Here is an 8,258-nt window from a genome sequence, read left to right as displayed (position 1 = left end):
CCCAAGGAAGGGGGTAATGTAGCGACCTTAATCCAACACCTAGCCACATCATCGAGAGGTTCGGACCTCTTGGCGTAGCGCTTGTTGGGTTCTGACTTCTAAACATGAAATATAGTTATTCATGTCACTGAGGGAGAGAGGGGAATGTATAACATTTCCATTCTGTCAGGATATGTTATTGTTAGTCATCAGGGATCCTATTGGAGGAGAAGAGACACAGTCTGGTACAAGTCAACCTGACAGCCGTGAGTTGGGGAGGAGTGAGCAATTTGGGCAGAGGTCAGGTTAGATGAAGTGAGGAAGAACATATATCATCTTCTGGATAGCAACAGAGGTGTATTGGCAGTTCAGATATGTAAGGAGGGGCTCAGCATAGGAGAAAGGGTTAAATACCAGTGCTTGTGTGAATATGTTCTTTGTCTTATGCAGCTGTATGATCCAATGGGTGATTAAACTTGGTTTGAGCTTTACTAAACGTCCCTGAGTTTTACTAGGTTCATTTAGAACCTAACATGCTTAAGGTGTTGGCTTAACAGTTGATGGACCCAGGTTCAAAACCCGTTTGGGGCTTCCCCCTCAATTCACTACAATATATTTGTTTGCCTACGGGCAGGGAGACCCGGGTTTGAGATGAAAGGGGCATTACACCGTTGCTGTTTGCAAAAAAAACACTACATTGGTGGAATCAGTGGAATGGTGCCTTGGGAGAGGTGTGCACATTTCATGGGCGGGATCTGTACCCAGGTGTCCTATGGGAAAAACCAGTGTCTTGACCATTAGACCAAGAGGTAATGCCCTCTTGACCTGAGGGTGACACTGATTTTGAAGTTGAACGCAGGACTACCTCATTACCAGATCATGAGACAGACTCATGTTTTCTCCACACATGGGATAGTGTAAAAGGAACTTTGCCTAGGAAGCCCATGCTAGAAGTGTTAGGAGGTGGAAGTTAGAGAATTAGTCCAGTAACTGAAAGGTCACTGGTTTGAGTCCTGAGCCAGACAACAAAACGTGGGATTGGATCTGAACTGGCAGATCTGTGACCAACCCCTTTCAGAAAGACAAATTCCCTTTGTTCCCTGTAACATGGAATAATAAAGTTGTACTGTACTGTGCTGTGCTGCACTTTATTGAACAGAACCTGAGAGTCCAGCATGTCAGGGGATGGGGTGGGGGGTGGGGGGTGAGAGCAGCAGTGGGGGATGGGTAGCTAGTCCTTGATTGGCTGTAGACCTGGGAGCCACAACTGCCAAGAGAAATTCAATCTACCCTTTTTATCAGCCAAGCCAACATACTGTTTTACACACCCTTTTTGTGTACTGTTAATGTTTATATTTAAAATCAACACTGAGCTTTTCATGTTATAATCTGTTATTTATCAAATCTGATAGTAAGATATTGAAACCATATACAATATGCACTAGAAATGGTTGTAATGAAAACCTGAGACACTCCTATAGACCTATGGAATTATGAGGAGGGAAAATGATGTATTTCTGAAAGATATCAAGTAATTTGAAGTCAATTATTGCGTGGGAAACTGCAGTCTGGTTTGTTTGTCTGAGTGAACAGAGCAGTTGGGGGAAGGGAATACACATACAATGTTTCAATCTCCAACTGTCTTGTTTCACAGACTCCTGTGAGAGAGAATATAGTAGACGGTTGCTGTCAAAAAGTGATTGGGGAGTTTTCCTGTGTCCTGTGTTTATGACCTTTTAAGGACATCCTGTCCGGATGTTCTCTTCACTATTTAGGGTGTGCTTATGTAACTTGATAGTGCAGCTGTTTCTTTGAAGTAAAGCACATTGATGAGGAATATATGATCTATTATGCTGTGAGAGAAAGAGCACATATTTACCTGCTTTGTTAAATATTAATAGTTAACAATTAATATGATTAACAATAGCAGAGACATTTCTTAACTACCAATGCTGTGCTTTTGGTAAGGATGGTTCCCTCTAGCTCCCTGCAGCTGGTCTGGGCGTGTAGTCAAGGACATGGGATAGAGATCAACTGGAGGAACAGGTAGACCTGGTAGCTCCCTGCAGCTGGTCTGGGCGTGTAGTCAAGGACATGGGATAGAGATCAACTGGAGGAACAGGTAGACCTGGTAGCTCCCAGCAGCTGGTCTGGGCGTGTAGTCAAGGACATGGGATAGAGATCAACTGGAGGAACAGGTAGACCTGGTAGCTCCCTGCAGCTGGTCTGGGCGTGTAGTCAAGGACATGGGATAGAGATCAACTGGAGGAACAGGTAGACCTGGTAGCTCCCTGCAGCTGGTCTGGGCGTGTAGTCAAGGACATGGGATAGAGATCAACTGGAGGAACAGGTAGACCTGGTAGCTCCCTGCAGCTGGTCTGGGCGTGTAGTCAAGGACATGGGATAGAGATCAACTGGAGGAACAGGTAGACCTGGATTGTTTCAATTTCTCGTTGCTTCCACACAGCCACAAGAAGAAAACATGGTGGCTCCTGATCTGCCAGGGAGGGGCGTGCTTGGATGAAAAACAGAGATTGTTTTGGACAATTTGCAGAATTTATGAAGAGCTATACAAATCATGTTGACTCTGTATTAACTTCTGCCTGCAATTGCATAACTAAAGATATTTTACATATACTCAGAAGCCGTTGTCTGTGTCATTTTCTAAAGTTTAAAGTTTAAGAATAAGAGAATATCAGCACTGTGCAAAGAACCCTCTACAACATGTTTGAAATAAAAAGTAATGGCCTGGTGATTGATGTGTTGTGTACTGACCTAGTTGAACTTAAAGTTTGAACTGTTTGAAAAATGTGAAACAGTTGGGAATTTTTTGTAGTGAACTAATGGAGCTGCTGTGTAGTGAGCTTGTGACCCCTTGTAGAATGAAAAAGTAATTTCTGGGTAGGTCTGCCTGAGTATAAGTAAGTGTTAGACTTGTCCTGTGAACACTACGAGCGACAAGAAACCTCAAGAGAGATGAACCACAGAAAACTCCAGAAAACACGTCTCCTAGACCAATTCTAGGTGTGTTGTGTCCTTCATGTCTGGGCCACAAGGACAAAACCATCGATGCCATTCTTTGTGATGCACCTGATTGATTTAATGGTGGGATTGATATGAGTGGAGGCCAACCGGACGATTCAACAGTGAAGATTTTCACACACAGCTGTCTCAACAACCTTTTTCAGCCAAAAACCGGGAGTTTTTCTCCTGCGTTTCGCATAAGGGAATGGCTTAAGATAAGACTTGCTCTATGTCAGATCTAAAAGGCCCTGAATGGACCATCCCTGCCTGGGTATGCACTGGAAGAGGAAGTCTGTGGGCCAGATGATTTGAAAGTCATACGAAACTCTTCAGTAGCGTAGAGTCCAGACTCCAAAGTGACAATTTTAGGTTGTTCTGAATTCAATAGCGCAAATGCCACCCAATCTGTTAGTTCGTATGTATTTTCAAACGCTTGCACAGAGGTCAACTATTTTGTGCCTGTCTTTAGCTTCAAGTGGCGAGATTGGTTTAAGGTGCTTGATATGATGAAACAAGTGCAACAGTTTTTCCACCATCGTGAACATTTACGAAGATGGTCCCTTCTGTCCTCAAGACAAAACTTGGCCTTATCGGCAAGAAGGTTGATCTATCATGGTAAAGAAAACATGCGAAACCTTGAAGGCCATGGAGAGCCTGGTGGAAGAGGCAACGTCTGAGTCCCTCACAGCTGGAAGACGGGGATTTGGAGACTGATGGGGGTGTCGGGTTACAAAAGGCCCCTGAAAAGGAGAAAAATGCTGATTCTGCTTTTTTTCTAAGAAAAAAATTATTATAATAATTATACATTTAAACATGTATTGTTTAGTAAGGTGCAGTATTGTGTAATAATACAGTTTATGATCCATATAAAGGTTTAGTAGTAAACATTAGTGTCATAGTTTAATATTCAATATTGTATAGTGAACTTTAATAACTTGTATATAAATGCTTCCATTTCTGTAGCAACATTTTAGAAGAAAATAAAAGGTTGGAAAGAAAATTGTATTTACCTTCAATGGATTACAGCTCTCTCTCTCTTTCTCTCTCTCTCGCTCTCTCTCTCTCTCTCTCTCTCTCTCTCTCTCTTTCTCTCTCTCTCGCTCTCTCTCTCTCTCTCTCTCTCTCTCTCTCTCTCTCTCTCTCTCTCTCTCTCTCTCTCTCTCTCTCTCTCTCTCTCTCTCTCTCTCTCTCTCTCTCTCTCTCTCTCTCTCTCTCTCTCTCTCTCTCTCTCTCTCTCTCTCTCTCTCTACACAAGAGCCACTTGTTCTTTGGGTTGTGTGTGTGAGCATGTGTGTTGTTTCTTTCAAACAACTGTTTTGTAAACCTGTTTACCCTTTTAGAAAGAGTTCTCAGCTATCCATATTGTAATGGTCAACAGTTTGCTCATCTAGGGGGTCCCTTATACACAAGGGAACTGTATGTACACATGGGGTCCCCCAAGTGTCTTTGAAACTACTTTTTTAAACCTGTTTAACATTTTAAAAATAGCTCTCAGGGGGGGTGTCCGGGAATGTCCGGGAGGCGTCCGAGGATGGAATGTCCAGTGGATGTCTCAGTCAATTAAAAACAAAAAAAGGTAATTGTATTCTTAAAGATGTCCTGTTTTACTGCTGACCTAAACAGATCCATTTGACCCCATAAAAGAGCGTCCGTGGGATGTCTCAGTCAACCAAGAAAAAAGACCCAGAGGACCAGAAGGCCTGAAGACATACATCTTAAAGAGACTCCTTGAATCATTTATTCCTCATGGAGCATTTTGAAGGTGAGTTGAATTTTCAATATGATGAAGGCTTTTATATCTAACTATGCATATATATATATATATATATATATATATATATATATATATATATATATATATATATATATATATATATATATATATATATATATATATATATTATTTATGTTGTATATTATAAATGAATATGTTTAATAATGTATTTTATAAAATGATATAGTATATAATGAATGAGATGTTGTGTTATTGATTTTTTAAAACGAGAATGGACTCTACCTACATATGTATATATCCTACTGTTTATACCAAACAAATGTCAATTTTATGTGACATGTCTCAAGGTGTCTCAGAACCCATGAAAATGCATGCCAAACCAAGTCTCTACTCAAGAGTGGACCACTGGCTCCACCTAGTGGATGTTCATTTACATCACAGTCATAGAAAAATTACTAGTCAATTGATTATGTGTGTGTGTGTATCTAGAATGTTACTTATATATATATATATATATATATATATATATATATATATATATATATATCTACCTACATATGCATTTATCCTACTGTTTTTACCAATCAAATTTCTATTTTATGTGAAGTGTCTAATCAAGAGTGGACCACTGGCTCCACCTAGTGGATGTTCAGTTACATCTAAGTTGTAGAAAAAAATTACCTATTACGATAGTATACTGTTCTATATCCCTCAATGGATAACAATTCACTCAATGTATAGCAATGGTTTTTAAAATATTTAACATTATTCCAATATTTGGTTTTTGCAGACATTTTAAGACTGGATGACATACAATTTTCAGGTAATTAATATTATTATTTTATTTATTTGTTTTTTTTAAGGGGGTAGATCAGCTTAATATTGCAGATAGATTGTAACTTCTATCAATGTAATTGTCTGCATCACTTCCAGTCCCCCATGTTTTATATATATACACACACACATATATTTATATTTACGTCATTTAGCAGACGCTCTTATCCAGAGTGAGTGAGTGCATACATTGTTTAATTTTTTTCTCTATACTGGCCCCCCGTGGGAATCAAACCCACAACCCTGGCGTTGCAAACGCCATGCTCTACCAACTGAGCTACATCCCTGCCGGCCATTCCCTCCCCTACCCTGGATGACGCTGGGCCAATTGTGCACCGCCCCATGGGTCTCCCGGTCGCGGCCGGCTACGACAGAGCCTGGATTTGAACCAGGATCTCTAGTAGACCACTGCGCCACTCGGGAGATAATACACATACACATACATATACACACATATATATATATATATATATATATATATATATATATATACATATATATACATATATACTCACATACAGTGAGGGAAAAAGGTATTTGATCCCCTGCTGATTTTGTGATTGACAGTTATTTTGTGTTTCTTCCATTTGCGAATAATCGCACCAACTGTTGTCACCTTCTCACCAAGCTGCTTGGCGATGGTCTTGTAGCCCATTCCAGCCTTGTGTAGGTCTACAATCTTGTCCCTGACATCCTTGGAGAGCTCTTTGGTCTTGGCCATGGTGGAGAGTTTGGAATCTGATTGATTGATTGCTTCTGTGGACAGGTGTCTTTTATACAGGTAACAAACTGATATTAGGCTTTAAGAGTGTGCTCCTAATCTCAGCTCATTACCTGTATAAAAGACACCTGGGAGCCAGAAATCTTTCTGATTGAGAAGGGGTCAAATACTTATTTCCCTCATTAAAATGCAAATCAATTTATAACATTTTTGAAATGCTTTTTTCTGGATGTTTTTGTTGCTATTCTGTCTCTCACTGTTCAAATAAACCTACCATTAAAATTTTAGACTGATAATTTCATTGTCAGTGGGCAAATGTACAAAATCAGCAGGGGATCAAATACTTTTTTCCCTCACTGTACCATTAAAATTATAGACTGATCATTTCTTTGTCAGTGGGCAAACGTACAAAATCAGCAGGGGATCAAATACTTTTTCCCTCACTGTACATACATACAGTACATATTTAAAAATATATTCCCCTTTATTACTTTCCAACCCCTTCCCTAATTGGAGTAAACTAGTGAACAACAATGCTTAGACCTCTACTTCCAGCTTATACTTACTATATACATTTTATGGACACAGTCATTTTTACAATAATTATATTTTGTTTGTTTTTGCTCCTGAACTTCTTCTACTCTCAACCTCTCCGATCATTTTCATGATGTCCATCCGGTTTGCTTCTATATGCCATATCTTTCTAACTGTGCTCTTTCTCAAAAGCTCCCAACCTACAACCTATATACTTATTATGGACACAGTATGCTTACATTATTAGTTATCTTGTTATTATTTGTTGTTAGTTGTTATTAGTCCCATCCTTCAACTCCATTCAACACCTCCCATCTATCTCTTAACACCATCCATATAGGATTTCTATTTGCCATATATATTTCAATATATATATATATATATATCAGCAGTAATGTTTTCTTGCTGATATCACAACACAGGCTGTCATTGTAAAATACATACAGTGAAAAGGAAAACAGCAAATCTAGGATCAAATGACTGCAGGCTGGAAATAGACTGACTTTACAGACCTTATGGAAGTGGTGAACTGGGACAATTAGTGAAAACCATGGGCAGTCAGTCACCAGATATTCAGACAGAGCAGCAATGATCCAACCCTGAGATTGTATTGAGAGAAAACGACTTAGCATTGAGTAGCATATAGAGGGATTGATCACATTATATGTGGGCAGGGATTATATTTTAAAGATTGTATACACACCTTTTGTGCTGAGGGTGGACATCTTGGATGGCTCATCTTGACTGCACTGCACAGGATGAACACAGAGGTACACAGAATGTAACTTCCCTTAATACAGAGTACCTTCAACTTGACAATATAACACAAACATTGTACTGAACACAGTAACCAGGTGATTTACTAACCGGTTTCTCAGCTCCCAATAAGGTTGGATGCCAGCCGCCGAAGAAGAAGGGGCGAGGGAGACAACAGTAGCTAGCTAGCTGTACACCTGTAGACAGTGTCCTTCGCCCCCTGCCTGTTGGGCACTGTTTTACCACTGTTCTGTTAACGACGGCGAGGGGAGGTGTTCGGCAGGCGGGAGCGAAGGACACTGTCTTTTAATTCAATCAAACCCAGTCGGGGGCTGGGCAGGTGGGGGGCCTGCGCCCATACAGCCGTCAAAAAACTGAGTGATGGTTTAAACTCTGGTTTGTTCATGCAAGAATAAATGGGGTCAAAACATTAGCTAGCTACAACATGTCAAAATTAGCTAAAACTAGCCAGCTAGCTAGCAAAACTTTCCTAGATGTTCTTCTCCCTAAAGAATGCAGGAGAACAGGGACTACCACTTAGCAGGAGCTTTTTGTGTACATTTGGAGAAACTGTTGATATGGGTGGTAGTAGTCATGTGGAACCTATTGATATTAAGAGGGCGTCAGGATATTGAAAGGATCCTCCAGGAACCTTTTCACCTTCAGGTTCCTCCA

Source organism: Coregonus lavaretus (genome assembly GCF_964263955.1).
Source record: "Coregonus lavaretus genome assembly, contig: HAP1_SCAFFOLD_253, whole genome shotgun sequence".
Lineage (NCBI taxonomy): Eukaryota > Metazoa > Chordata > Actinopteri > Salmoniformes > Salmonidae > Coregonus > Coregonus lavaretus.
Note: the sequence above shows the minus strand (reverse complement) of the source record.